Here is a 24,746-nt window from a genome sequence, read left to right as displayed (position 1 = left end):
CGCCAGGCGTCTCCCCGGGGCCGGGCACCGCCGCGGGGACGGGAGGAGCCGCCGCCGCCGCTGCGCTCCCCGGCCCGGCGCTGGGGGGAGCGGGCGGCGCCCGCGGAGCTGGGCCATGAGGTGAGCGGGGCCGCGCCGCGCCGGGGGCGGCAGGTGAGCGGGGGCGGCGTGCGGGGCCGGGCCGGACCGGACCGGGCCGGGCCGGGCCGGGGGTGGGGTGGTGCTCCGCAGCCGTGCCGGGCCGCTCGGGGGAGCGGGGGGCTCTCCGGGCGGGCCGGCGGTGGCGGCGGGGCGCTGAGGGGCGCGGGCCGGGCGGGCGGCAGCGCCGAGCACCGGGGCTGGCAGCCGGGCGGGCGGGCGGGGCGGCCGCCGCCGCAGGAAAGCGAATTGCGCCACATGTGTCCGCCTTCAGGAGGAGACTTTCGTATTTATTTATTTATTTATTCCCTTCTGCCCCTCAACTTTTCCCAAACCCCAGCCGCTGCACTGGCTCTCCCTCTCGTCCGTCCACAGAGCCTCGCACCAGAGCCCCAGGACGCGCTAACATCCCCAGGCCCACTCCTGCCCCTCTTGCCTCCGGGAACAGAGAGGCCTCAGGACCGGGCATTAAGCGGGGGGGACACACGGGGGAACGGGCGGGACACGTCTCCTCGTCTTTCCTTTGTGCCTCTCTTCAGCCCCGCTGCACTCCCGGGGCTCTCACCGCGGCAGAGCGTGGGGCAGCGGGTGGCACCTTGGCACCCGTTTGGCAGTCGCGCCCCTGAGGTGTGACGCTCGGGCCGTCGTCAGGGAGGTTTGCTCCTGCGTGAGGAAACATCTGCGGGCCCAAACGTGCGCCCGCCACTTGCAAACGGGTCTCGATGCCTGCCTCAAAATCCTGGCCGACAGAACCGGCCGCAGCGCAGTTCGCATCAGTTCTTCATCCCTCTTCAGCAGGGTGACAGCTTGCTGCGGTCAAGTCTTGAGCAGCCATTGGCTCCTATGGGAGACATGAGCCTTTTTTTTTCTGTGGGGAAGAGAGATTTACCACATTATGTGATTTATTTTTTCTTAAAGAGCATAACTTTGTTAAAATTCAACTTTCAGTTGTTTTTTATTTCCCCATTAAAAGTCTGTGTCCCATAGCCAAATGATAGTTTGTTTTTCTGGAAAGGGGAATTTGGGACAGCCAGACACTTCTCCAAGGGCTGTTGCTTTTCCTGTGTGACTTGAGCATAGCGAGCATGTTCCTCTTTACAAAGGAGGGCCAATAAGGCTAACTGCTTTTGTAGAAGATATTTAAAGTAGTTGATGAAGAGTACAAAGTAGTAGCTGTCTTTAAAATGTGACCTTAAATGCAGTCTTCCCACCTCAGCTGATACTTTTAATTTATAAAGGACTCTATAGGACAGAATCCAAGCTATGTTTTTGGGTGGAGGATATATCTATACACGTACTTATGTGTGGGTGCTTCATCCAACATATAGGATTATTCGTATCACCTCGATGATGAGGATCGTCATGAATAAATACATACGGTACACGCATTCCCTTTCCAGGAGGTGGTAGGAGAGGGTGTGCTTGGCATTATTGCCAGAAGATGAGCGAATCCAGCTCTGACGGAACAAGGAAGGAAGAGGTTCTCAATCTGAGCACTTGCATCTCTTGGTATTGCAGTTGTAAAATTAACATCGACATGTGCAAACTGATTCTTGGTTGTCCCAATGCTTAGCAGAAAATCTGGCTGTTTAAGTCAGAGATATCTAATCCCATGCAGCGGCACAAAGTGTCAAGCAGTCCTGTCCTGACTTAGCAACTTCTGCACGACAAGAGCGTCTCTTCTTGTGAGGTCTGCAGTATTCCTCTGACCCCACACGTGCAGCACCTCTGTTGTGCTCTGACCCTTTGCTGGGGAGAAATAAAGGTGCTGTCATTAGGAATTTCCCTTCACTGGTCCTTCCTGTCCCTGTTGTTGGTTTGGAGAAGCAGCATGTGGAGCACCACTCCACCTCTGTGCATGGGGAGTGGTCATGCTGTATAACGCGAAATGGGGCTGTGCAGGGCAGGTGGCTCTGGCTGGAACACGGGTAGTTCTGCTGAACAGAAGTATGGGTACAGTGACAGGAACAGTAACAAATTGTGTGATTATTATTTGATATTGTGTGCATTTGCTGCCGTGTTGCCACTGTGTGTGCAGTATATTTTCCACGGTTAGTGTGCACTTGCTTGCCCTGCATTGTAAGTCAAAGCAGTCAGAATCTCATTTGCAAACCTAATGGGAGCCGGTGTAGATTCTGGAGTAGTATAACTGCATAATGGGCTGATTGCCACTGCATTTTGAATTGATGAATGCTCTCGAGGTGTATGTCTGATATTTAAACAGGACCTGATCATTCTGATTGTGCAGATGCTGCAAATTGATAATAGGATTATTTATGTAAGAAGTAGAAGATGGGATGAGCTGGAATAAAAGCTAGAAATAAGATCAGAAGGACACTACCAGTTTCTCTGGACCTGCGCATCAGAGTGAGAACAGTAGCGGGAGGTTTGGAAAATTTGATACAAGAAAGCACATAAACACCACAAAATAAATAATTATTTCTTAAAGGCAGAGGGGGCCATTAAATCATGTAGTTAGTTCCCCAGGTTTAACCAGGTTGAAGCCTTAGATTGGCATCTTCAAGTGGATTAAAAATTGTTCCGTTTATAAGATAAAAATGAAGAGTTAAACCATTTTGAGTGTGTTGCTTGTAGGTAGACTTTCTTTTAACATGGACCCTTGTTTTGCATTCATTTTGCAGACATGTAAGCCAGCAGGTCACAGATTCATGCTCTCTAACTAAAGACTCTAACTTCTATTTCCTTCCAATTCTGTAATGTGCTCTGCAGCGAGAATCTCCTTGTTGTGAAGCTCTGTGAGCACACGCATTTCTTCTTTCCCTGCCTGCCCTTCTGCCAGGACTCGGTGGAAAGGAAACAGCGTAAGATAATTCCCCCCATGATTGTTGAGACACATTTATTCTACAGTGTGTTGCAGGGACTGGGACCTGAGCTGCTGTCCCATTCCCTCAAACTCCTAACTTCTTGGCTGATGATTAAAACCCCAAAACACTCAACCCCCACCCATAAGTGAATACACTTACTGTACTTAAGACAGTCTGTCCTGGTGTTTGATACAAGTTTCGTGCATTTGCTCTAAGTTTTCATGTGTTTGAGCACTCCACATTACACCTACCTTTACGAACCTAAATAGTCCTCTTCGGTAAGAGCAATCTGGCTCACAATATGTTTGCAGAACCGGAGCATATTTAAAGTACAAATTGCCAACTAGTTTCCTACTGGCTCCACCGAGTTTTTATTTTAAGATGTTCCTGCTTTCAAAGATAAGCATGAAGCAAACAAGACTGTTCCAAATGCCAAGGGAACAGCAGTCACACACTTCTACTTAAGCACGTGCCACTGTACAACTGGCCACATAATTTAATTGTCACTAAACCCAGAAGAATCTGTTTGATTTTTTTCTTGCGTGTGTGGAAAGAAGTAGGAAATCTCTTTAAATGATGCCAAGGATACTGCTATTTTATGATAACTAGCAGGAAATAACAAGAGTTAGGACAGAAAGAAGGTCAGTCTACTTGTATTCTGTATAGGAAAATCTTGGAAGTTGATCATAAAATTTAATTCCACACATATCCCGAGGATAATCGAATAAATACTTGGCGTCTAGCTTTGGGTTTTTTTTGCTGACTTACATCTTTCTTCCATGCATTCTTCTGAATATGGGCTATTTGGAATTTGCTGTGAAAGCCTGTTTTGGGTTCCAGATGTCTCTGACATGATGATCTAGAAGTGACAGTTCTTTCTGGTGGTCTTTGTCCGTATCCTTCTCCTATTTCCTCTTTTTTTCTTGCTTTTTCTGCCAGTACTGATTGATATTCTGTAAAATGGCGTGAGTTGCAGTGCTAAATCAGGATCAAGGATGCCTTTGTAAATTAATTCTGTCTTGGAGGACAGAGTAGATCTGCTTTTATCTTTCTCTGTCCTGCACCTAGAGCACTATTTTGGAACAAGTTGTTTCACAAACAACTTGAGATAGCAAAATTTAAGCTTTTGTAATAGCATTAACTACTCATAATTCCAAGCTGCAATGATGATACAATAGAGGTTGTATCATTAGGCATTGATTTATAGTTCTAATGAGTTGGAGAGATAACTTCTTCACACTGATTATCTGCCAGTGTTTTCTCCCATTCAGCTTCCATAATTTTTCGAAGGACATCCCTGAACATGCTGACAGTGTATATTCCCTTGCTTAAACCCCTGGAAAAACTGCAGTGGGAATTAAATGCAGAAAAGTGTGCATTTCTTCTCCTTGTGGTAGGTCGTAAAAGGGTTTAAAGTAAGCTCAGTCATGCTGGGTTGGTAACTCAACATCCTTGTTTGTTGTCATTTTTTCCCGTGGAGAGCCTCAAGTTTCAAGTATAGAAAGATTTGTCTCTCTCTGCATTGCTAATAAATTCTTGAAGATATTAGACGAATATAAATGAAAACTCTAGTTCTTGTCTGTATCAGTGAAGAGCCTGAAAAAGTAGCTGTGCAGCAGAACTGTGTGCATTTCATCTTGTTATTCTTAACTTAGGTGCTGCTGTTGGAGTATAAAGGAAGATGTAGGGGGTATCTTGAGAGTATTACCACAGTCTGCTGTGAGTGGCACCTAGTCTGGCTCTCCAATGATTAAGTAATGGGGAAGAAGACCTCCCAGCTCTGCCTGACCCACAGGGGTCAGAGAGTAAGTGCCGATGTTCATCCCAGCCCAACTGCTGGGAGGCAGTTCTCTGTGTAATGTGGACAGATTCCCTGTGCCAATTGTTGTCTCCTCCATCTCCTCCTTCCCTGCTCTGAGCAAGGTGGGAATGGGTCTGTCCTAGGAGGATGCTTCTTTGTTGCCTATTTTCTGTGTATCCTGGGGAGAAGCAGTGGGTTTGTCTCTTGTGTGTTGAGATACAATAGGAGAGCAGTCATCTCTTGGGTGTCTAGAGTGATAGTATTCTTTTTGCCTTACATGGGGCGGTTGGCCTTGTGACAGGGAAACTTGTGCACATGGTTAAGGTAGTTCAGCTGGGGGCTGCCCAGACCTGCACACTACACATAGAGCTGTTTCAGTGCTAAATGTCAGCCCTGTGTGCTGAGGAGTGTTGCAGATGACCTGCACGACCCAGACATGCCACGTGGAATCGCTCACCACATTCACTGTGCAGATGGCACCATGCTTTGTCTTCACAGCGATGCTAACCATGGTGGGGCAAGTTGTGTGCTGGCAGTTCAGGGGCACAAGTCACTCCAGAATGGCAAGATTCATCCACAGATTAGTAAGTTTGCTGGGTTCATCCTGTTGGGAGGCACTGTCCCCTGTCAACGTTCTGATGCCATTGCCTCTGAAATGATCGTCTCATGAACTGTAGCAAGAAATGCATCTGCAGCAAATGCAGAATAGCAGCTGGTGAAGTGCTTAGGGTGGTGCCACCGGGGTGGTCAGCTGTGTGCATTGGGCATACACATCACAGGCATGGTGTCAGGAGGCTAAAGAGTCCGGTAGTGTAGACACACAGAGAGTGCAGAGATAGCCGCTGTGCCCCTGTGCAGTCTGTCCAACACCTAGAGCAGACAAAGACAGGGCACAGCATTTGCTCCAAGTGTTGCACCGTGGCACAAGTAACAAAGTAAGTGTAGATGTGCTTTGCTTTTCTTCAGGGCGTGTAACAGAATTGCATTTAGGAAAATACTGGAGTAGCATTATCTAACCTGTGCTAGCATATGCGATAGCAAGTAAATGTAGTGCAGTGAGCAATATTATACTTCGCTCCTCCACTCGGTCTCTTGGTTTCAGGTTCCTGTTGCTATGAATGGTGTTGAGGGACTCTTGAGGATAAGCAAGGATATCTTCTGCAAGAATGTCACGTATATCTTTCAGAGAGAACTGCAACAGCAAAAGTCCTACGTGCTTTTTTGGCCATAAACTGTCACTGCAATGTTGTCAGTTTACTTCAGCTAGAATGTTATTTCAATCACCGCAGCTGTATAATGTGATCAACAGCATTGGTTTTTCCTGTCCTACAGAAATAAGTAACATTAAAAAAATCTATATTGATTCTAAAGATTACAATTAAAAGTGCTGCAAGCTGAGCAATAAACAAGTAATTTATAAAGCATTAAAATTCTGTTTTGCCAATGCCTTGACAGATTGATGCCCAAAGAAGACACCGGGTGTCTAATCGTTATATTGTCCTGCAATAATAAACAGTGGAAGGACCAGTGAAGCATACGTTAACAATGTAGCTAAGCTAGTTCAAAATTTATTTTGTCCCCAGAGAGGTGGATGCTCCTTCTTTGTCAGGTGGAATTATGTCCAGAGTCATTGCCAGAAATGCAGTGTGCAGAGAACCAAGGGGAGTATGAAAGGAAGGGAAGCAGCGAAGCCGAATGAAGATCTGGAAAGAGGCGGTAAGCAAACGGCAAAGGAAAGATAATGAAATACTGGAAAGTATTAGCTAAAGGAAAGAAATTACTGAAAATGTAACTGAAGTTGGATTGAAGAAACAAAAGAGACACTCTTGGAAGAACTGTTTTGTCAACATAATAAGTTCTGTTTTAATTCAATTTTCATTTATTCTTAGCAACCAGTTCAGCTTTCTGTGCAGAGAGGCAACCTTTGTAATGTTCTAGAAAGTGAAAAGATTCTACATATACGGTCCAGGATGCTTTCTGTCTTCTGGTTTTTTTCTTGTATCTCAGTGGGAGTCATGGCTCACCTGCATCGAGTACAAGTAAAAGGCATTAAGCCCTTTCTAAGCGGTTAAGACAAGCTGAGAAGTAGTAATGTAACTCTCCTCTGCTTCAACTGCACTTCGATACCTCAGCAATCACCCACATTAATTAAACAAGTGATTTAATACCTCTCACAGTGAAACAGCAGCAGGTGATTTGCCTGCTGAAATCAGGTGATTTACCTGTTGAAACACTACCTTTTTGTATTCTCAGGACTCATCCAAGAAAAGAGTAAGGCTGCTGGCCAGAATGAATCTAAACACCCTATGATAAAACCATTCCTCCCTCTTCTGGTGGAAGAGAAATTTGAAAACTAGCACGTCATGCATCCCAAGTGGATGCATCATTTGCTTTTTGTAAAGCTGGCACTCACATAGCCCTTCCTCGTTCCGATGGTGCCAAGCACTGGAAAGAGGTCGCTCGGTGGTAGGTGCCAATGAAGGTAAGAAGAATCGTATCAGGTGGGGATTTCCACAGTTGGGGGGGGAGGCTGTTACAGCCCAAATGAAGGAGGATGAAACCAACAATTTCAGTGAAATATAACACAGCCTGTAGCACTGATTCATCTCAAGGCCAGTGAAACTGATACTTTTCTGCAAAATGTTTTGGTTTCAGGTAACTCAGCATATTCAGACAAAAAAAAGTTTTGCTGGAATTATTTTGACTTGTTCACAACTCGCTTGTTTTTACAAACCTCACACTCCTTTCCCCACAAAACAAGTAAATAAGCAGGCAAAGCAAGCACACATTTACTATAAAATCTGTGATCTTGAAGTTCTGTAGTTCTGAAAAGCATCCTCTGCTTTCCTTTCCGTGAACATGTTGTGGAGAGGTGTTTCTGAAAAGATTCTTACTACTGTGGTAATACTCATGGTGCCCTGGTTTCAAAACCTGTTGCTTTGGATTTTTACTTTTGCTTCAAACAAAAGATTGCAGAGGCATTTTGGGTCTCTTGGGGGTTGCAGATGGATCGTAATGATATTCTTATCACTGGTTGTGCCTGGCAAGTCTTCTGGACATTATTACTTCTCGCGTAACAGCTGCCAGTGACAAGAATAATTTTCCTGCTTAGAAATAATCTTTATTTGACCTGTGCACATTTACATGCTGTTCTTCTCTCTAAAATATTCTTAGTGTGAGTGATAGATGGAATCATCTCCCTTTTTAGTGCATGAATTTGCTATACAGATTTTTCACTGAGTCTGCTAAGGTGTGGAGGTTTGGGGTTAATAAAAATGTATCGTAGTTTTCAAGCATTTATTGAATAAAATGAAGAGAGGCTGCCCTGACCAAAACAGAGAGATCGACAAGGAAGAAAATAAAACAAGGATAAATGGGAGAATAAATTGGTTTTCCCTCTTTATCTTATTCTAAAATAAAAGACTGTAATTGTTTTTTTTTTTTCCCCCTGTAAGTTTCTTTGCAGTTTCAGTGATTTCTCAAGGTTGAAGCCAGAATCTCAGAACACTTCAGTCTTTACAGGCCTCGGCACCCATACAGGCAAATATTTACAAATCTCTGGACCCTTAGCAAAGATGAAATACTGAGTTACAGAGTGTATAAGAGGATATTAGAGGTCATCAAAGTGACTTGGTTGAGAAGAGGTTGTGGGTCTTAGTCCTTTTAAAAAAAAAATTGTCAGGTTTTTGCTAAGTTTTTCATACCACTTTTATCAGCATTAAAAATATCAACATTTTAAAATTGGACATTACAAAAATGAGTGTAGACTTCTTGAACTAATGGAAAACAGTGTATAGTATAAAAATAAGTTTATTGTAAATATTTTGTACCCAAATAAGTAAAAAGGTTCACAAAGTAGTTGAAGACAATGTGGAATGAGTGTCTTTTTTGATCTGTAAAAATATTAGCAGGATATATTACTTTAAAACTTTTTTTCTTGTCAAATTCACTCATTTGTTAGAGTATACAAGTCTCTGAATTAGTCTTTACAGTCAGTGATTTGCACTGATTACTGTATTAATCATCTAATTTAGAAAAAAACATAGGTTATAATTTTAAAAATTGAAGTCCAACCTCGTAGCGAAAGTTGTCACGCATCTACTTAGGTGCTAAGGTTGCTGTCATACTTCTAATAATATATTTGGGTCCCAGAATCTTCAATTGCATTAAATGGTAATTTTAATTTCATTTCTTTTGACAAGGATGTTCATCAAAAGTTGAATCTGTGGAATTTACAGGACAACTTAAAACAACATCTTGTAGAAAGTGTGACGTGTGCCTTCAGTTTGTCCCAGCAGAGCATTGATTCTTGAACCATTCTGATTCTCCCAATGCAAATCTGGCTAGCAAGTCATCAGTGACCATTTATTAGAAATCTGTTGGTTTTTTATTAACATTGTAGTACATGTTGGAGACTAGAATGTCATGGTGCAACAAGTAGAATACATTTCAGTAGTTTGTTGGCTGAAATCATCTAAGTATTGGATAGCGGACACTTTTAGATAACCCTAAATTCTTCTACTTGCAGACCTCACATCCCATATAAACATCTGACAGAGTATGTTCATGTAGGTTTTATAAATTACTAAAATGACCTCCTGGTAACTTGGGGTGCAAATGTCAAATGTCTGAGTTGTTTGGGGTTATTTTTCATTAACTCACTGAACCATACTGAATGGATGTTTCAAATGTCAAAGTTGGAGTTGAAGAGGTCATGCAACTGGGTGAAGAAATAAGGACAAATGACCTCTTGGTGAACTTTTAATGAAAGGTTAGGGAGCACAGGATTTTTTCTACATTATTGTAACAACGTTTTCTGTATCGGGATAACTTTTAAATGAAGAAATGGTGTACTTTGCCTATGTTGCTAAAGCCCTTGGAGAGGTTAAACATACTCCAAGACTGTCTCTGAAAAAATGTCATACAAATGACTGTAATAAAAACTCTGAACTGCTGAAATACAAGGTATATTTTGTATCTGCCTGCACTTTGCATTCAGTAATCCATGGTGTGCCGAATTTCGAGTTCCTAATTTAATATTGATATGGGAGTGAATGGTTGCTTATTTTGAAGTGGGATTTTTCATTCTGTGGAGGTAGTGGCTGAACTATTCCTTTACTGGTCTCTACAGGGCTCTTCAGCACTGGCCTTGTTATTCTGGTTTCATAATTCCTTTCGCATTCTCCTACACTGAAAAAAGGAGCTTGCATAGACAAGAGCTAGTCTCCCTTAATTTATTCAAGTTTCAGTTTTGCTGGAGAAAAGGGTTGGAACTACATTACTGTGCAGGCTGAAGTTTTAAACAAGCATGAACACAGTGCGTGTAATGCCACATTTTTTGGCTTCTTGTTTGAGTAATGTGCAAGAAATGGCAGAGGATCCCTAGGAGGTTTGTATACCATACAATTACCAAGAAGGCCTCCAGTCCAGACCTTGGAAAGGCAGGAGTTAGAACTCTGTGTTACAAGCTGTCGGTATGAGAGAACAAGAGATTCAACTGATCTTTAGTTGACAGTGGGGAGCAACTTTTTCCTCTCATCTTTATCTGAGAAACAGGTTACTGTGCTGAATATGGATGGTGATTTGTTGTGTTGAATCTGCATCTATATCTACATTTATTCAACAACAACCTGTGAGCCGCAATTTGCGGATTTTGGGAATTATCATATGGCTTCATAATCAAAGGAGAAATTAAGGAAACAGGTAATATATGGGAACATGTATAGCTTTCATTAATCAAGCGTATATGCAGTATTTGCAGGATTTGCATATTATTAGAGTTGTGCACCGTAGGCATTCTGAGCACTACTATGAAAATCTAACCCCTAAAACTAGCATACCCTTTAAGAAAAGGTAGTAAGAAAACACTCCTCAAGTTACAGTGTAATTCCAACAGAATTAGTCCCTGATGATTTAATGTAATGGCTCCATTTCAGTAAATTAGTTTTAATAATTGCCCCTTGCATCTGTACCGTATGAAGTGGAAGATTGCATCTTTCATGCAGTATCCCACTCCAGCCAGTCCATGTGCCAGTGGGAGTGAAAGGACGTGGGTGGTTTTGCAGCCGAGTTTGCCATTGGGAAATCCAGCTGCTGTTGGCAGAAAATCTGAGCGTGCAGTGCAGGTTGCAGCAAACCAATTGTGGGATGGGGCAGGCAGCTGTTACCCAGTGCAAGGCTTGTGGCATTTAATTAAACAAATCAGGTACTGTTGTCTCTCTACCTCGCGTATTTTCTTAGTGAAAACTCTTTGCTTATGCTTTAGTTTGAGTTTTGAGGATGTATTAGTGTTGCCATTGCTTCCTTTGATGGCTCAAGCAATTCTCTAAGTCTGAGGCCTTAGAGGACAGAGGAAAGAAAACATTAGTTCTAGCCAAGACGCTGTTAACAAAACAGTGGGGCATATTATGGAAGAGCAGTAATTATGCTTTGATACGTAATTTATAGAAGAGACATTCAGCTTTTATGAAACCGCTAAAGAGACAAAGCTGCTAAACCTGCTGAAATCACCGTTAAGGTCAGGTCATATGTTGCTTCTAAAATACCTGTAAAAATACCAATATTCTCAACCTGAAATCCTTCTTCAGGTATAACTTCCTAAGTTTTACAAGTTTCTGAATGAAGTCATTTCACGGTGTTGAGATTTAAAGCTCCTAAAGAGCGAGAGCAAGACTCTGAATGTGAAATTTGACCAAATAATTTGAATATTAATATTTACATAATATAGCAGCAACATTACACACTGCATTATGTTATTGCAATAGGACCCATCTGGATGACATTGTAGGTATATGCAAAGTTTGTGAGCATCTGAGGGTGGGAGGTTTTAGATTACCATAATCTAAGCAAGATGTGTGAGGTAAGGTGTTGGCTTCCAGATGGCAAATCTGTTTTTATGATTTCCTGAAATTTACTGATGTTGCCGAAGTACTGGCTAAATGTGTATCCCCCTCTCCGGTCATGGGAGTGGCTGTTGCACCGTGTGGGAACTCGTCAGTCTGTCTGTCTCTGCTGTGGGTTTCACTCACCACATTTGGAAAGCTGGTGGCTGCTAATGCGTTTTATTTGTAGCAAGCTTATGAAAGGAGAGAGTGTTAAAGCTGAGGTTTTCGTAAAACCTTTTTTGAAGCCGCAGGGGACTTGTTGACTCCTTGGGGAAGGCTACTTGAGGAGGATGCAGGGAAGGGAAAGGAAATCTCCCTGTCACCAGCCTGTCCAGCTGAGAGGAGTGGCAGTGCCCTGCCTGAAATGAGTGCTGGGATGCAGGCCTGAAGCAATGAAAAGAGTTTAGCCAAGGTATTGAGGGAGAACAGGAAAAAGTGCTTTTTCACGTGACCTCATACAAGTGGGTTCAGTGTTTGTTTTGTGCCAGGGTTCAGTCCTGAGTTTCAGTGAGTAGACCAGAGTCCTCTCCACAGGCTCATTGAAATGGAAATGGTTTTGCCCGCTGCTCTGGAATGCAAATTATTTTAGGAATGTTCCTGGGTCTTGTGGCTTTCTAAAACTCACACTTTTGAGATTTTTTTTTTTTTTTTTTAGCTTATTTTAACCAATTCTCGTAACAAAACAACGATCCAGAAAGATGGCTGGTACCTTGATCCTGATCCAGCAAAATATGAAGTGTAGGTTTGTCTTCACATGTACAAATAGTTCCCTGCAAGTCAGTGGTGGAAAGACATGGGAAATGCAGAAATGCTTTGCTGGATCGCAATCAAAATGCTGAGTGCTTTGCAAAGCCAAACAACAAGAGCAGCCCTCAGTAAGGCAGGCTGACGTGAGATGCCATTTGGTATAATTCCCTAGGGATTTGTCTCCCTTTTGTTACTATGGATTTTTAAAAATACTGTTTAGTAGCATTTCTTCTGTTACCAGGGCACTGGAGATGGGCAAAGACTCATACTTGATGCCTTGTCTGCCATAGGTCTTTTGGTGACCAAAATAGACCAAGATCATGTGATACAAGGCTAGGAAAATTATGGTGAGAGGCAGTGCCATATTTCAGATCAGGAAATACTTGCTTAGAAACAAGGAGTGGGATTTGTTGGTCTTTATTTCTGGTGTCAGGACTCAGGATATAAAATGGATTTACTTTTAATAAAAATTGCTTTTTTGCTTTAAACTGAGAATACACTTGGATAAATAGGTGCATATGTGAACCATATTTGATGATGCTACATGTTGAGGTGATTGTAACCAGGTTAGAATATTGATTAATTGGTGCAGGGAATGGTAAGGCAGGACTTTTTTATGTATCCAGATGCAACACTCAGTATAGCTTTGGCAAAATATTAGCCAACTGATCCAAAACTTATTCAAGGCAATAGGATGTCTTATTGCCTGACCTCCTGAAGTTACTGGAAACTGACAGTGCTCTCGGTTGCTTGCATACCGAGGCATTTAATCTGTTGTTGTGGTTTAACCCCAGCCAGCAACTAGGCACCATGCAGCCACTCACACACTTCCCCCCAACCCCAGTGGGATGGAGGAGAGAATCAAGGAGAAAAAAAAGAGGTAAAACTTTTGGTTTGAGGTAAGAACTGTTTAATGGAACAGAAAGGAAGAAAATAATAATTATAACAATAATAAAATGACAATGATAATAATAAAAGAATTGGAATATACAAAACAAGTGATGCACAATGCAATTGCTCACCCCTTGCAGACTGATGCCCAGTTAGTTCCCAAGCAGCGATTCCCCCCAGCCAACTCCCCCCAGTTTATATACTGGGCATGACGCCACACGGTATGGAATACCCCTTTGGCCAGTTTGGGTCAGCTGCCCTGGCTGTGTCCCCTCCCAACTTCTTGTGCCCCTCCAGCCTTCTTGCTGGCTGGGCATGAGAAGCTGAAAAATCCTTGACTTAGTCTAAACACTACTTAGCAACAACTGAAAACATCAGTGTGTTATCAGCATTCTTCTCATACTGAACCCAAGACATAACACTATACCAGCTACTAGGAAGACAATTAACTCTATCCCAGCCGAAACGAGGACATCTGTAGAGATGTGTATATAGTTATAAAGTTTCTTTCAGCAGCAGGACTAGTTCATATATTTGTATAGTATTTGTGTCTGTATACACACTTCAAAACAATATCATGAAGGTATACAAAATATTCTTAGTAAACACACTAGGGAAAACGTATCCTTGAGAGCATGACTTTTATCCACCCACAGTCTGCCTTATGATTTTGTGCACTGTTTTTTCACATCTGCACAGTCCTTTGTAAGAGAGAGATGTTCCATATATAACTTTGTATTTTCCTTATTTTTTACATTCACAAATAAGACTTAAATTTTAAGAACTTCTGCAACATCAGTGAGCCAGATTTCTCGATCAGGGACGCAAGCATTTGTGTTGTACTGCTCAAGTTCTTTGCTTAATCAAGGGAAAGATGCAGAATCCTGTACCTAAAGAAAAACATTATGATGACAAAAGAGTTATTCTGTTTTATAATTATAAAATAATTCCATGATTTGGAAAAAATATGGAATTTTGTAAAGGGACAAGTATATGCTATTTTGTATGATAAATTATAAAGTGATCTATAATTTCATGTGGTAGATACAAAATGCACAGAGTTTCACTGTTGGACATGTTTGATGAGTTATACTTAACATGTACCGAATCCTGATTGTGGATACACATGTGGGACTAACACAAACTTCAGAAAATCTGCATAGGTTTCTCTGAATGGTGATTTTGGCCCTGCATATTCACTTTTCCCTCCATTAATACTTAAAGAAATTTCTGTATCATTATGGCTTTCCTTCCTGTTCATGAATTAGGGAGAAGAGAAACTATGTCAGCAGAAGTGCAGTTAGCCCAGCATGAGCACTAGCAGTAGCCAAAAGAGAACAAGAAGGGACACTAGTGGAATGCTAATGCTGTGTAATAGATGCATTGTCTCCTGAAGGTATGTTTTCTTCTGATGGGTGCAACCTGAGGCATAAGGTATGCTGAAAGTTAAACCCCAGCAACTGATTTCTATAATGGGGGAAGAGAGTCCTTCCTGATTTAATCTCAGTGTAAGTAGGTTAAGTGTGGTTTTCCTGTCACATCTTTGCTGTGTATTGCAGATGTAAAGACATCTGCAACCATATTACTTACCATAGATGTCTTGAAAAAATGCTTTTACTTGTGTTTTAGCTTTACTCAGTTAAAATGTGATAAAAGATACTTAGATAACAATGTCATCTACGTGGGGCTGTTGTGAATCGATAAGTGGGTTGTCCTGGACATTCTTCTGAGTATCTGAAGTATAGTAGCGTCCCCTTTTCAGCTGCACAAGTAAGGTGGACAGATAACTTCACAGCATCAGGAGAAGAGTCTTCTGGTGACTGGTTAACTAGTGCATCTCTTGGGCATGCAGCATGAAACTGAGGTGCATTTTTTGAGCTGTATAATGCCAGATCATTAGAAAGAGTATGCCTGTTCTGACAGTTGTCATTTATGTTTTGACATTGTTTTTGTGCTGAAAGCAATGTAAGGAAGTCTGTAATCACCTCTGAGGGCTATGGGGCGCAGATGCTGACTGGTTCAGAACAGCTGTGTTTCTGCTCACAGTGGATTCATAATTTAAAAGCTGTGATCCAGGTCTTTGTCTCTGCATGGCATAGGTCTCTTGCAGACAGCATGTTCTCTTGTCATCTACAGATGGCATCATGATGCAAGCATAAGGGTATCACCCACAGTGTCAGTGTGGTGGTATGAAAGCTTTTCCTGTTGCTGCCACTTGTGTCTCTTCCCACATCAGTGCCTGCTCTTTCTCTGGCTTTCTGGGGCATGATGCCAGGGAAGGTAGAGGTACCTCTTCGGGTCAGCGGAAGAGCTCTGTCACATGAACCCACATGACAATGCTGTGGTGCTACATGCAGGACAGCTGTCTTGAACAGCTAGTTGCAGTCTTATGTTGCAGGTGTTGCAAAGGTCCCTCACAGAGCAGTTATCTCTGGTGATGATAAGCTTCAGGGCCAGTGAAGCAAGCACTGTTTGGTAGAACCGTGTCATCCTCCTAGAAATCTGCAGTGACCTGCAGTGGATACAGAACTTTGGGTGAGAACTGCATTCAGAAACTTTAGCCAGGTGTCATCGTAGCATTTTCCAGGCACAGGAGTGCTGCCCCTCTTGCTGCCACTCAGTGCGAACCACTGGTAAGCAAGGTAGTTATGAAGGCTGTTGTTGGCAGCCTTCATGGACATTTCATGTGCATCATGAACAGCCCTGGAGATCCTGTGCAGGCTGATTTCCCTTGCTGTGTGTTTCCTTGTGGGAGTCACCCTTCCTCTGGTGCAGCAGTGACCCTGATCCTCATGTAGGTCCTCCTCATGGACTGTACCTGATTCATTACTCCCATGTCCTCTGCATCAGAACAGAAGGGGTAACAGGCATTGCCTTTCCGACTGTGGACCCTGGACGTCCCGCGGCAATCCCACCACCATAATGTGTACCCATCCCACATGCCCACAGTGTGCCCACTACAGTCATTTCCAAAACACAGAATGCATAGTCTGTAAATTTGTGGCAGTGGTGGAACAACTAAGAAAAATAAAACCTAAAATCCTGGCTCCTACACAAACGTACTCTGTGACATGCCCTTCTTCTCACTAGACAGTTGTCCTGGGTTCAGCTGGGATAGAGTTAATTTTTACAGGACCCTGAGAGGTGGGGGGCACAGCCGGGGCAGCTGACCTGAGCTAGCCAAGGAGCTATTCCATACCGTGTGACATCATGCTCGGTATATAAATGGGGAGCGGGCCGGGGGGAGCTCTCTCTACTTTTGGTGGGGGAAGTGGCGGAGCGTCGGGTCCCGGGTGGTGAGCAGTTGCACTGTTCATCACTTTTTTTGTGTACTCTTTCATTAGTACCGTTGTTGTTGTTGTAACCTTTTTGTGTGTGTGTGTGTATTGTCCCAGTGAACTGCCCTTATCTCAACCCTCCAGGTTCCAGCTGTTTTTTTTTTTCCTTTTCTCTCCTCCGTCTCCTCCCCATCCCACCGGAGGGGGGGCGGAGAGAGCGGCTGCGAGGTCCTTTGTTACCGGCTGGGCTGGAACCAGGACAGTCCTTTTTGGTGCCCAACGTGGGGCTCGAAGGGTTGAGATAACGACAGATCTGGCCAGAGTGTGTTGAAACAAATTTGTCATACGCATTTCTTCTATTAGATAAATGGATGTTAGTCACAATGTTGGTTCATTTGTTTACATGGTGGCGTTTTTTAAGTTCTTATATGCTCTATGTATTGCCTGTAGTTGCGTATCTCATCTCTGGGAGAGTGATTGGGATTATCATTTTGCTGTACTGGGTGATTCAAAGAAATTAACTCAATAGTTTGATTAACTATTAAGTAGGTATTCTTTATTGGCAGCGCTGGATGCACAGAGGATCGCTCCACCTATCGTGCACACTGTCGGGTCTAATTGTGCAGGTTAAGTACATGTTCTACATACATATTCACTAGATTTCTGAGAACTGTTATACATATTCATTAGTTTTCCAGGAGGCAATTAGCATATGCAAATGTCCTTTACGCAGGTGCATTGAAGGTCTCTCTGGTGGTCTTCAGGAGTCCTCTGGTGGTCTTCTATAGTCTTCCTCACTTGTCCGCTATTTGACCCTCCTCAGGTGATTCTGCGCAGTATGGTCTTTTATTTGTTTTGATACATCAGTGCTTGTTAGTGCTCTTACTATCTAAGTTTTCATTAATGGTGTAGAACCATATGGTTAGTTTAAACTAAATTATCTACAAGGACGAGAACAAAGGCAGGAGTTCTTATCTTTTCTGGCCCGATCTATTCAAGCAAGGCCTCTACTTGTGCCTTCTCAACAAGATCGTAAATTCATCAAACATTTAATTAGGTTTTGTGATTGTTCATGGTTCCTTCTTGCTCATCACTCCCAAGTACCAGTCTCTGACAGGCTTAATCCTTGAAAAACACCAGTCTTTGGTATGTAAGGTTACAGAGAGACAATCATTAAGCAATTAGCAGTTCGTTCTCTATATCATCGGCAATGTGAAATGATTATATCACTGGTCATGAGGTTAAACTGGTATCTGTATGAGGCAGTGATAGCATTTCCATACTTCAGACACCTTCTATCGGATTTTATTGGTAATTACACCCAATCCATGGGGAAGTTAGGGGGGGATACTTCCCCCCATCTGTTCGCCTCCCTTCTTTCCTTCAGACTAATTACAACAGCTTTTGAGAATTTTGAATATCCTTGGGATGCGCAAGACAGTGTGCTGTTAGTGCTATGCCTCCTGAATATGTTTCAGGTCTTGTTTAGGGCTACAAAAAGGCTCTTTAAGAGTACCACCCAGAGATCTGCCCCAAAGCTGGATATTCATGGGTGGCATGGCATGTGAGAGGATATGGGCAGGTATCTAGAGAACTATTCACCTCCAGTGGCTTGGAAGTTCACTCCCGAACAACTACAGAACCCTCATGAAGTGGTAGAATATTTGAAAGAAAAATGCTGTGGCTATTCCAAAGACGTACAACTCGCTGCACTGTGATGGGCCCTGGCCAATATCTACCAAACACTGCTTGATATTAGGCAGCACCCTCAAGGGGAAAAGGGGGAAAAGATGGAAAACCGGCCAACAGGCACCATGGCTACCCCAACCCCGACAACAGGCACCGTGGCTACCCGAACCCCGGTGACAGATGCTGCAGCTAAACCAGAGAACCAACCTGTGCCAGTGTCAGTCGCCCCTGTACAGAAAAAGAAACACACAAAGAAATCAGTTCGCTTAGTGAGAGATGAAGATGAACCAGGGTCATCGCAAGAACAGGAGGAAGAGGCAGAACCTGAAATAATTACCCGATCTCTATCCCTGAGTGAGTTGCGTGACATGCAAAAAGATTTTAGCCGCCACCCAGGTGAGCACGTTGTTACGTGGCTGCTCCGATGCTGGGAAAATGGGGCTAGTAGTGTGGAATTAGAGGGTAAGGAAGCCAAGCAGTTGGGTTCTCTGTCTAGGGAAGGGGGCATTGACAAGGCGATTGGGAGAAAAACACAAGTCCTCAGCCTCTGGAGGCGACTTCTGTTAGGTGTAAAGGAAAGATACCCCTTCAAGGATGAAGTTACATGTCACCAAGGCAGGTGGACCACCATGGAGAGAGGTATCCAGTACCTGAGGGAATTAACATGCTGGAGGTGATTTATAATGATCCAGAAAATGCGCAGTCATGCCCAGATCCAGATGAAGTCCACTGCACATAACTGATGTGGCGGAAGTTTCTACGAAGTGCACCACCAACCTATGCCTACTCATTGGCAGTAATGTCCTGGAAAGAAGGCTATGGACAAACGGTGGATGAATTGGCTGTCCAACTCCGGCAATATGAAGGAAGTCTCTCTTCCTCCCTAGGGGCCTGTGTCTCAGCTGTAGAGGAGTTGTCCCGAGAGTTCCAGCAATTCAAAGTGGATATGTCCTCCTCCTCACCTGTACAGGCCCGCATCGCAGTTATTGGGAGTAAACATTCCTCTGCCCAAGAGAGAGGAGAGAGAAAGTACACACGACGGGCTAACCTGTGGTTTTACCTGCATGACCATGGAGAGGACATGAGGAAGTGGGATGGAAAACCTACCTCAGTCCTGGATGCACGGGTACAGGAGTTGTGAGAAAAAACAACCAGAAAAGAGGATTCTTCTTGGAAAACTGCTGCTCCAGTTTCCCGTGAGCAGTCCCCCAGATGCAGTAGATGGGCTGATCTCATTTCTGATCCTCTTGAAGGGACTTCTGATTCACATGTGCGAAAAGTGAGTAATGGATATTCTAACCAGGATTAGAGGGGCCCTGCCTCCAGCCAGGTGGAGGAGAGGGACAACCGAGTCTACTGGACAGTGTGGATTTGATGGCCTGGCACATCAGACCCACAGGAATATAAGGCTCTAGTAAACACTGGTGCACAATGCACCCTAATGCCATAAAGTTATAAAGGGGCAGAACCCATCTGTATCTCTGGTGTGACAAGGGGATCCCAAGAGCTAACCGTATTGGAAGCTGAAATGAGTCTAACCGGGAATGAGTGGCATAAACACCCCATTGTGACTGGCCCAGAGGCCCCATGCATCCTTGGCATAGATTATCTCAGGAGGGGGTGTTTCAAGGACCCAAAAGGGTACCGTTGGGCCTTTGGTATAGCTGCATTGGAGATGGAGGAGATTGAACAGCTGTCTACCCTGCCTGGTCTCTCCCAAGACCCTTCGGTTGTGGGGTTGCTGAAGGTTGAAGAACAACAGGTGCCAATTGCTACCACGACAGTGCACTGGCGGCAATATTGCACCAACCAAGACTCCCTGATCCCCATCCATAAGCTGATTTGCCAATTGGAGAGTCAAGGAGTGATCGGCAGGACCCACTCACCCTTTAATAGTCCCATATGGCCTGTGCAGAAATCTAATGGGGAATGGAGACTAACAGTAGATTATCGTGGACTGAATGATGTCATGCCACCACTGAGTGCTGCCGTGCCAGATATGTTAGAGCTTCAGTATGAACTGGAACCAAAAGCAGCTAAGTGGTATGCCACAATTGACATCGCTAATGCATTTTTCTCCCTTCCTTTGGTAGCAGAGTGCAGGCCACAGTTTGCTTTCACTTGGAGGGGTGTCCAGTACACCTGGAATCGACTGCCCCAGGGGTGGAAACACAGCCCCACCATTTGCCATGGACTGATCCAGGCTGCACTAGAAAAAGGTGAAGCTCCAGAGCACCTGCAATACATTGATGACATCATCGTATGGGGAACACGGCAGAAGTTTTTGAGAAAGGGAAGAAAATAATCCAAATCCTTTTGAAGGCTGGTTTTGCCATCAAAGAAAGTAAGGTCAAGGGACCTGCACAGGAGATCCAGTTCTTAGGAGTAAAATGGCAAGACGGGCACCGTCAGATCTCTCTGGATGTGATCAACAAAAGAGCAGCTGCGTCCTCACCGACTAATAAAAAGGAAACACAGGCTTTCTTAGGTGTTGTGGGCTTTTGGAGAATGCATATTCCAAATTACAGTCAAATTGTAAGTCCTCTCTACCAAGTTAACCGGAAGAAGAACAATTTTAAATGGGGGCCTGAGCAACAAGTCTTTGAACAAATTAAGCAGGAGATTGTTCATGCAGTAGCTCTTGGGCCAGTCCGGGCAGGACAAGATGTTAAAAATGTGCTGGGGAGAACGGCCCTACCTGGAGCCTTTGGCAGAAAGCACCTGGGGAGACCCGAGGCCGACCCCTGGGGTTTTGGAGTTGGGGATACAGAGGATCCGAGGCTCGCTATACTCCAACTGAAAAAGAGATATTGGCAGCATATGAAGGAGCTTGAGCCGCCTCAGAAGTGGTTGGTACTGAAACACAGCTCCTCTTAGCACCCTGACTGCCAGTGCTGGGCTGGATGTTCAAAGGGAGGGTCTCATCTACACATGATGCGACTGATGCCACGTGGAGTAAGTGGGCCACACTGATCACACAACGAGCTCGCATAGGAAACCCCAGTCGCCCATGAATTGTGGAAGTGATCATGGACTGGCCAGAAGGCAAAGATTTTGGAATGCCGCCAGAGGAGGAGGTGACACGGGCTGAAGAGGCCCTGCTGTATAAGAAACTGCCAGAAAATGAGAGGCAATATGCCCTGTTCACTGATGGGTCCTGTCGCATTGTGGGAAAACATCGGAGGTGGAAGGCTGCTGTATGGAGTCCTACATGACTAGTTGCAGAAACTGCTGAAGGAGAAGGTGAATCGAGTCAGTTTGCAGAGGTGAAAGCCATCCAGCTAGCGTTAGACATTGCTGAAAGAGAGAAGTGGCCAGTGCTCTATCTCTATACTGACTCATGGATGGTGGCAAATGCCCTATGGGGGTGGCTACAGCAATGGAAGAAGAGCAACTGGCAGTGCAGAGGTAAACCCATCTGGGCTGCTGCACTGTGGCAAGATATCACTGTTCGGTTAGAAAAGCTAGTGGTAAAAGTACGTCACGTAGATGCTCATGTACCCAAGAGTCAGGCCACTGAAGAACATCAAAACAACCAGCAGGCAGATCAGGCCGCCAAGATTGAAGTGTCTCAGGTGGACCTGGACTGGCAACATAGGGATGAGCTATTTATGGCTTAGTGGGCCCATGATACCTCAGGCCGTCAGGGAAGAGATGCAACATATAGATGGGCTCGAGATCGAGGGGTGGACCTGACCATGGACACCATTGCACAGGTTATCCATGAATGTGAAACGTGCTGCAATTAAGCAAGCCAAGCGGCTAAAACCCCTGTCGTATGGAGGGCAATGGCTGAAATATAAACAGTGGGAGGCCTGGCAGATTGACTATATCACAGTCCCACGAACACGCCAAGGCAAGTGCCATGTGCCTACAATGGTGGAAGCAACCACTGGGTGGCTGGAAACATATCTTGTGTCCCACACCACTGCCCAGAACACTATCCTGGGCCTTGAAGAGAAAGTTTTATGGCAACATGGCACCCCAGAAAGAATTGAGTCGGACAACGGTACTCACTTCCGAAACAACCTCATAGATGCCTGGGCCAAAGAACATGGCATTGAGTGGGTATATCACATCCCTTATCATGCACCGGCCTTCGGAAAAATCGAATGATACAATGGACTGCTGAAAACTACATTGAGAGCAGTGGGGGGTGGAACTTTCAAACATTGGGATACACATTTAACAAAAGCCACCTGGTTAGTCAATGCTAGAGGATCTGCCAATCGGGCTGGCCCCACCCAACCAAGACTTCCACATACTGTAGAAGGGGATAAAGTCCCTGTAGTGCGCATGAGGAGCATGTTAGGAAAGACAGTCTGGGTTAATCCTGCCTCAAGCAGAGGCAAACCCATTCAAGGGGTTGTTTTTGCTCAGGGACCTGGGTACACCTGGTGGGTGATGCAGAAGGATGGGGAAGTTCGATGTGTACCTCAGGGAGATTTGATTTTGGGAGAGAATAGCCAGTCAATTAGGCTGTATGATATTTAACTGCTAAATAACCTACCAATGCATGTCATTGTATCTATAGTATCTATATGCCATATCAAGGGTATTACTGTAAGAATTACCCAAATGACTGCAGGATGGACTTTGAAACTGAGCCAAGTACAACAGTGATAGAACTTGAACTGGTGCCCAGCAATTTTTTCAAGATCAACATCTTTGATGTGCAGACTAAGGGTGTGGGTTGCACCAAATGTACTAGCCACAAGTTCCAGAGGCAGCATACAACAATCCAACCTCACACCATCTCTCTTATCCTGAAGAACTGTTACAACAGATGGAGCCCCAAAGTCATGGACTAAATAAAATTGATGGACACATTAGAGGGATAGCCCATCGACTAAGGGAATAATATTTGTGTATGTATGTGGTGGGAGGGTGTCCACATACTTATATATAAGACAAGGAAAGTGGTAGTGGTTGATTGGAAAATGTAAGATCTGGGCATGATGTAGATGGTATAGAATAAGGGGTGGATAATGTCCTGGGTTCAGCTGGGATAGAGTTAATTTTTACAGGAACCTGGGAGGTGGGGGGCATAGCCGGGGCAGCTGACCTGAACTAGCCAAGGAGCTATTCCATACCGTGTGACATCATGCTCAGTATATAAATGGGAAGTGGGCCGGGGTGTGTGTGTGTGTTTCTCTCCACTTTTGGTGGGGGAAGTGGCGGAGCGTCAGGTTCCGGGTGGTGAGCAGTTGCACTGTGCATCATTCTTTTTGTATACTCTTTCATTAGTACTGTTGTTGTTGTAACCTTTTTTTTCTTTTGTGTGTGTTGTCCCAGTGAACTGCCCTTATCTCAACCCTCGAGGTTCCAGTTTTTTTCCTTTTATCTCCTCCGTCTCCTCCCTATCCCACTGGAGGGGGGCGGGAGGAGTGAGCGAGCGGCTGCGTGGACCTTTGTTACCAGCTGGGCTGAAACCACAACAGAAGTGCAGAACCCATCCTCCCTTCCTCTAACCAGTGCATAACCAGTTTTCACCATCACGAAGCATCAAACTTTTAATCATCCAATGTGCCTGTAATCACTGCTTTGCTATCTGTAGACTGTTAACCATCTATTATACTTAACCCATCAAGTCCTATTCAACCTAAATGCCTAATCTAATTTCCTAGTACCTGAAAGTCAGTAAGAACCTCATAAGGCTTTGCCTCAAATTTTCAGGGCTGCATTTTTCATGTATGGGAAACATCCCCCACTCTACTCCTCCTCCTCTTCTGCCCACTCACTAATGAGGAAGGACAGTATTTAAGAGCAACCACAAACAACTTCTTTGGCTGCGTGAGCAGCAAATTTGGCCAGTATACCTGCAACACTTCATATAAAGGTCAATGTGGTCCATCAGTGTGGTTTACAAGGAGTAAAAACACAGAAGATTGGCCAATGGGACTGTTAAGCTGAGGCCAGCATGGCCACTGACCAACCACCTAAGTTTAGATTGACAAGTGACTGGTGTGGCCAGAAACCACCAGGCACTGTGCCTGACTGGGACAGCGTAAGTGGCTGCCATGACTGTGCATGTGTTGGAGCCCCCTTGGCTGGAGGGCAATACACCACACAAAAGGTGCCCTCGTGCAGCAGAGGGCCGACCTTGAAGCAGGAGAGGGATTTATGGTGGTGGGTTTCTGCAGCTTGGAGGACAGGCAGTTCTGGGTCCATGTTGAGGGTAACCACAGGGAAGAGCTAGCATAGCTTATGAAGGAGCTCATAGTTCTGCTTACGCTCCCTTGACTCTGCAAATACACCTTGCTGTGCTTATCCTCACCCTGTCTGTCAGAGATAACATCCTGACCGGCTGCTGGAAGGGGAGCAGTTCCTCGTGTTGGTGCACCTCCTGCTCTGTTGTTCCTGAAGTGGCTTGTGTTGCAGTGATGGGGATGCCCTCACAGAGGTGTTTCCTCCTGGTCTGTAGTCTCTGTGCCGTCCTCAAGGGCTGGACTGGGGCACTATGGGGTTGCTGCTGCTAATGCTGCTTCATCAG

General features: G+C 44.5%; 1 protein-coding gene across 2 annotated transcripts in view; it reads left to right on the top strand.

Moving 5' to 3' along the window:
- Window positions 1–47: 47 nt before the first annotated feature.
- Window positions 48–24,746, top strand: part of PLAGL1 (PLAG1 like zinc finger 1) — a 59,089-nt gene continuing 34,390 nt past the window's right edge. Inside the window, exon 1 of one of the 2 annotated variants that reach the window (XM_049800513.1) lies at window positions 48–120. The gene's annotated coding sequence lies outside the window, so the exon portion shown is untranslated. Of the gene's footprint in view, window positions 154–24,746 lie in introns of both variants that reach the window. The other variant, XM_049800514.1, reaches the window with a different exon arrangement.

Source organism: Accipiter gentilis, chromosome 5 (genome assembly GCF_929443795.1).
Source record: "Accipiter gentilis chromosome 5, bAccGen1.1, whole genome shotgun sequence".
NCBI lineage: Eukaryota > Metazoa > Chordata > Aves > Accipitriformes > Accipitridae > Astur > Astur gentilis.
This window is presented reverse-complemented; position numbering and strand designations above follow the sequence as displayed.